The sequence below is a fragment of the Cebus imitator genome, unplaced genomic scaffold (genome assembly GCF_001604975.1).
Source record: "Cebus imitator isolate Cc_AM_T3 unplaced genomic scaffold, Cebus_imitator-1.0 Scaffold103, whole genome shotgun sequence".
Lineage (NCBI taxonomy): Eukaryota > Metazoa > Chordata > Mammalia > Primates > Cebidae > Cebus > Cebus imitator.
Genome location: NW_016107418.1, coordinates 3,706,544 through 3,713,611, shown reverse-complemented (window position 1 = coordinate 3,713,611; position 7,068 = coordinate 3,706,544).

The following is a 7,068-nucleotide window of genomic DNA, read 5'->3' as shown; positions in this document are numbered from 1 at the left end:
ATTCAGCAACACGATGCTGGCAGCTTGAGATTGGCCATGGTGAGGACATTTGTACGATGGGAAGCAGCAAAAGTTACTTATCAGGGCTTTCCCTATTCTGAGGTGGGGGTGGTTTACCAGCATACCACTGGCAAGTCAAGTTCAATCCATGAGTCAGAAATAAATTAGTGGACTGCCACTGTGGTAGCCAACTGAATGGGGCCAGAAAGCTGTATCTTGGTTTGTTTTTAAAACAAGGTGTGGCCAAGGAAAATTTCTACATGCAGGGTGCACATAACATGTTTAGAAGGCAGTGTTCTGTGTTTGTCTGTTTCAGCTGAGTAACAGAAGACACACTAGCTTAGAAGTAGAGGATAATTTGCTGTCACAGGAGACTCTGTTCAGTTGTGCTGGCAAAGACTGTGTGGCCACCCAGAGCCCAAGGCAAGGAGAGAGGCACTGCCAGTGGTGAGACAGCCAGAGTGAGCCCACAGCAAACTCCCCAGGATAACCCAGCTGCAGCCACGAAGTGCTTGGGGGTGTCATTTGCTGACGTTGGTCAGGAAGCCAAGCAGCTGGCCCTCTGCCCCCAGGAAATCCTGCTGTAACTTGCCGTGGTTTGAATGACTGTCCCCTCCAAAACTCATGCTGAAACCTAACTTCCACTGTAACTGTGTTAAGGGATGGGACGTTTAAGAGGTGACTAGGCCAGGAGGACTCTGACATCATGAGTGGGATTAATGCCATTAGAAAAGGGCAAGTCCATCCCCTTTCCCTTTTGTCTCGTTGCCCTTCTGCCTTTACTCATCAGAGGACAAAGCACGACTCCCCTCTGCATGATGCAGGACTCAAGGCACCATCTGGAAATCAGAATCACCTAACCCACTGGCACCTTGTCTTGGACTTCCCAGCCCCCAGAGCTGACACATTTCTGTTCCTTGTAAATTACCCATTCTCTGGTATTCTGTCACAGCAGGACACATGGCTCAAGACACACCTTCAGCTCACCAAGCCCATCCCCATCACTGAGTCATGGGAATTTGTCCAACAGGTGTCTCTCACAGGTGGAAACTCAGGCTCAGAGTGTAGGTCCTACGGCTTGTCCCCACCAAAACTCATGTTTAAGTTTGATCCCCAGTGTGACAGTGTTAGGAGGTAGGGCCTGGTGGGAGGTGTCTGGGTCATGGGGGTGAACCCCTCATGAATGGCTTGCTGTCATTCTGAAGGTAGTAGGTGAGTTTTGATCTGGTGGGACTGGGTTAGTTCTCACGGGAATGGGTTAGTTCCCACAAGAGCATGTTGTTATGAAACCAGGAGCCCCCTTGGTTTTCCCTCTCTGCATGCATCATTTCTCCTTTGACCTTCTGTCATGCTGTGACACAGCAGGAAAGTCCTCACCAGACACCAACAGATGCTGGTACTCTGCTTCTTGAACTTCCCAGACTGCAGAACTGTGAGCTAAATAAACTCTTTTCTTTATAAATTACCCAGTCTCAGGTATTCTGTCATAGCAACAGAAAATGGACAAAGACCGTAGGAAACAGGATTATTCAGGGTCAAATCTGGCTTCAAACACTCTCTTCTCAGCTCCACCCTATGCTGGGTCCATCTGGATGCCTTTCTCAGGGTTCCCTCCCGAGTAGCAGCAATACTTACAAGGCCACCTCTTAGGACAGAAGAGGGGACAGAGGCACCCGGCTCCTCTGGAAGGGGGTAATGAGGAATGGTGGCTGAGCTCCGTGAGCACACACCAATGCTGGGAGGATGTCACATGTGCCAACCTGGGAAACAGTGGATGACGCTCAGGCTCAGAGAGGTTAAGTGGCATGTCCAAACTCACAAGTAGCTTGTGGCATGGCCAGGATTCAAACCCAAGAGTGTCTGGCTCTGAAACTCCACTCTACAGGCTATAGGCAGGAGTGCCAGGAGGTGAGGCACCTAGCCCCATAGGAAACAGGAACCAGGGCTCCAGGCCCAGGGAGAAGTGTCTTCCCTGAAGAAAGGGCATGCATTTGGTCTCCTCTCCTCCTTATCTTAAATGATATTTCCTTCTCCCTTGGCCTCACCACCCACTGTTTTCCTACACACTGGCCTCCTGTGTGGTGGGTGAGCATGGGAAGGTGGAGCTAGCATTAGACCGAGAGGCAGGAACCTGGATTCTGGTTCTGGTTCAGCCCAACTCTGGGGAAGTCATTTAACTTCTCTGATGTCCAGTTTCCTCACCTGAAAACCAGGGTGTTGAGCAGATGATCCCCTGATGAGATGTCCTTACCTGCAGCATTCCGGGACTCTGACATCTCCATGATCCACAACCCTCTTCTCTTCTCATAGCCCCCACCTGCCTGCCTCTGCCACCCTCGGGGAAGTACAGATGACCTGGCACAAGGCACTGTCACTATCAGCCAAGGCCGGCTAAGAAAGATAATGCCAACCAGCCAGTGCCGAGACACCCCATTCCGAGGAATGGCAGCACGGTGAAGTGCTCCGTAGAATACAGCTATCTTCTTGATCCTAAAATGGTCCCCAGGAGCTGTGCCGTGGGCTGCCAAAAGTGCCCTGCAGGAGATAACCCAGTCCCATATGCTCTTTTCTTGATCATCCTCTCCTTCAGTGAAGAACAGGAGTAGGGAGAAGCCCTCACTCTTGTTTTGCATGACTTTGCAGCAAGTGCTTCCCAACCCACCTTTTCTTGAATGTTCCCCACTAGAAACTACCTGTTATAGTTTGGATATTTGTCCCTTCCAAATCTCATGTTGAAATGTAATTCCTAATGTTGGAGGTGGGATCTGGTGGGAGGTGTTTGGATCATGGGGGGGGGCTCATGAAGGGGCCGTCATGAATGGCTTGGGCCATCCCCTTGGTGATAGGTGAGCCCTTATTCTGAGTTGACATGAGATCTGATCTCTTGAAAATGTGTGGCAACTCCCACTACTCTCGAACTCTGGTGCTTGCTTCTGCTTTTGCCCTGGGAAGTGCCTGCTCTCCCTTTGCCTTCTGACATGACTGGAAGCTTCCTGAGGCTTCTACAGAAGCCAGGTGGATGCCAGCACCATGCTTCCTGTAAAGGCTGCAGAACCGTGAGCCAATTAAACCTGTTTTCTTTATAAATTACCCAGTCTGAGGTATTTCTTTATAGTGATGCAAGAACGACCTAATACACCCCTCCACCCACCCAAAGGAGCCCCACAGATGTGTTGGAGAGGCGTGGCCCTGACACCTTCCCCTTAGTCCAAGGCACCAGCCAGAATCTCAGTGTTGGATGCCACCTCCTCCAAACTCACTCTCTGGCAAGAAGAGTCCCTCCTGATGCCTACCTGGCTTCTCCATGGAGCCTTCTGAAGATGCTGGCATAGTGCCAGTGCCTGGAATGGTCACTCTGACCCCCAATCTGTCTCCTCAAGATTCAACATGTGCACCCGCTCAGCCCTCCGCAGTGATGCAGGAAGTGTCAACTCTCTTCTGCAGGACGGGCTGGAAACTTATGAAGACAGCTGGTGTGCGCCCTGGGCCACTGCACAGTCAACATCTATAGTTTCCTGTCATACCTCAGATGACGAGGTTTCCACAGCTCCCTTCTGGACACAATCCAGATTCCCATGTCCACTGCTAGGAGTGCCCACAAGAGCTGGATGTGTGCTACTGAGAACAGAGGAGAGTGGGGGCTACCCTCCCTTCATGCAGACACTGTGCCCCACTGTGTGAATGGAGCTGACCACAGCACCAGCAGCCAAGCTACACGCCAGTGCACGCTGAATTTGTGGCTGCCTAGAATTTCCAACTTTTCCCCATTTTGTTCGTATACAATTAATTATTTGAGCCTAAATGAGATACTTTACCTTTTAAAAGTTCAGCCTTTCCGTTTCAGTGTCACCTGGGCTTTTAGTTGTTCTGCCTACCTTTGTGCCATTTTGAAGTAAAAAGTCATATAAGACGATCCCCAGGACACAGGTTTAACCCACATTTTACGTTACATACATTCTTAGTTGACTCTGAAGCGCTGGAAATCAGGTATTATTTCTCAAGCACATCTGAATAGCTCTGAATGTAACAACATCTATTCCATATCTCAGAAATTGAAAAAAAAAATCTTTTTCACCATGCAGAGATGGGCTTTTGGGTCATTTTATCCCCAGCTCCAACAGGCCAGGAGTGTCAAATCTCAGAGAAGTCCATAACCCCCTCGCTGTTTTTTCCAGAATCTTCGATCCCTCTTCCAGTGTGACGTGGGTGAGTGACAACAAGGGGCAAGTGAGAGTGAAAAGAGGCAGCCTAGGAGGTCGCAAGGAAGGTGCCCCACACAGCGGAGCTCTTAAGTGGGGAGAGGCTGGGGGCGTTTTCACCTCTTATGCCTCTGTCTTAATGTTACCTAAATTCTTTTAATCTTTATTCCTTTTAGGTTTCTTTTAATCGCCAGTGCCTTGTCAATCCCAATTTTGAAATTCCTTTCTCCCTTATGCCTAGACACCATGATGATGAAATTCCCCCAAAACATAAACAAGTGACAGATTTGGTCGATGGAAAACGAGTCAAAATCCAATGTCCTGAGCCAAAATGTTCCTAAAGTCTTTTCCCAACTTCTCAGTACGGGACCAGACACAGGGACGCAGGGACTCAGATGCCCATGGCTGGGAGAAAGCACAGGACAGGCCCGTCCTGAGCCTGCAAGTTTCACTCCAGGTTTTCTCACTGGGAGAAGCTGCTTGGCAGACCACACGTGGGCAAGTTACTTTTCCTTTATTTCTACATCTATAAAGTGAAAATGAGAATACCGACTCTGCAGGGCTGTTTTTGTGAGGATTAGATAAAGCAATTCATGTCCACTTCCACGAGTAAGCTCCTTTTACACCTCCTTGGATGCTGTGGCCTGCATGCAAGCAGACCCTGAACATTTCTTTCAATTTACATTTAAGACACGACATATGTATTATAAAAATTGATGTTCTCTGTGCAAAAATGATAAAATATGATGAAATCAGCCAAAATCACCCTAGTAATCCAATGTGACCACTATGAAAACTTCTGAACACCCTTCCATTCCTTTTGAATGGATAATTGCACATATATATACACACACACAGTCTTTAAAAACCATTTGTATAATCTTAACAGTTTGTATCCTTTCCTTTAACATATTCATGAGTATATTTGCATGTCAATAAGTACATCAAATGTTTCATTTTTTATTGTGGTAAAATATCTGTAACATATTTCATGCATAACACCACTGTAACCTTTCTAAAGCACACAGCTCAGTGGCATTAAGTGCAGCCTCGTGGCTGTGCGACCATCACCATCATCTGTCTCCAGATAATCTTCCCAAACTGAAACTCTGTGCTCATTAAACACTAACTCCCACTCCCCACCCCTTTCTTCAGCCCCTGGCTGCCACCATTCTACTGTCTATGAATTTGACTGCTCTGGGTACCTCACATGAGAGGAATCATACAGGATTGTCCTTTGTGACTGGTAGAATGTCCTCGCGGTTCATCCACGTTGTGGCATGTGTCAGAACTGCATTCCTTCTTAATACCAAATTATATTCCATCGTATGTATAGTCCACATTTGGTTTATCCGTTCTTCCATCAATGGACACTTGGGTTGTTTTCACCTTTTAGCTGTTGTGAAGAATGCTGCTATGAACGTGGGTGAGCAAATGTCTGTTTCAGTCCCTGCCTTTGGGTGTTTATTGCTACAGACCCAGAAGTGGAATTGCTGGATGATAGGACAATTCTATCTTCAACTTTTTGAGGAACAACAATGCTGTTTTCATGGTGGCTGTACAATTTTACATTTCCACCAGCAGTGCACAAGGGATCTAATTTTACCACTGCAACCTCTGCCTCTCGGGTTCCAGGGTCCTCCTGCCTCTGCCTCCCAAGTAGCTGGGATGACAGGCACGTGTCACCATGCTTGGCTAATTTTTGTATTTTTGGTAGAGATGGGTCACCATGTTGGCCAGGCTGTTCTCAAACTCCTGACCCCAAGTGATTCACCCACCTCAGCCTCCCAAAGTGCTGGGATTACAGATGTGAGCCACCGCACCCAGCCTGGTTTTTGTGGTTGTTGGGTTTTCTTTTTTTTTTTAATGGTAGTTATCTTCATGGAGTGAAGTGGCATCTCATGGTTTTTATTTGAATTTCCCTAATCATGAGTGATGTTGAGCATCTTCTCATGTGCTTATTGGCTATCTGTATATCCTCTTCGAGGACATGTCGATTCAAGTCCTTTGCCCATTCTTTTTCACTGGCTGTTTGTTTGCTGTTGCTGTTGTGTTATAGAGCTTCTTTGTATATGCTGGATAGTAATCTCTTATCAGATAATATCATTTGCAAATATTTTCTCCCATTCTGTGAGTGTCCTTTGATATACAAGTTGTTAATTTTGGTGAAATCCAATTTATCTTTTTCTCATTGTTGCCTGTTCTTTCGGTGTTATATCCAAGAAATCATTGTCAGAAAACTTTTTGCCTCATTTCTTATATGAGTTTTATAATTTAGTTGCTACACTTAGAGTTTGAAGTTTTTAAAAACTATGGTGTGAGGTAAGGGTCCAGCTTCATTCTTTTGCAGGTGTTCATCCAGTTTTCCCAGCATCTGTTGAAAAGACTATCTTTTCCTCATTGAATGATCTTGGTACAATACCATTTTTTTGTTGTTGAAAATCATCTCACTATATATGCAAGGGTTTATTTCTCACCCCCCTATTCTCTTCCATTGGTCTATATGCCTGTCTTCATGTCAGTACCACAGTTTTGATGACTGTAGCTATGTAGCAAGTTGAAATCAGGAAGAATGAGACCCTCAACTTTGTTCTGGGTCTCTTTAAATTCCATATGAATTTTAGGATGGATATTTCTATTTCTGCAGAAAACATTTTTGGGATTGTGATATTGTATTGAGCCTGTAGACCATTTTGGGTAGTATTAATCTTAACAATACGAAGTCTTTCAGTCTATGAATAGAAGATGTCTTTCCATTTATGTCTTTTTTAAGTTCTTTCAGCAATATTCTACAGTTTTCAGTGTACATGTCTTTTACCTCTTTGGTCAAGTTTATTCCTAAATATTTTATTCTTTTTTTTTTTTTTTT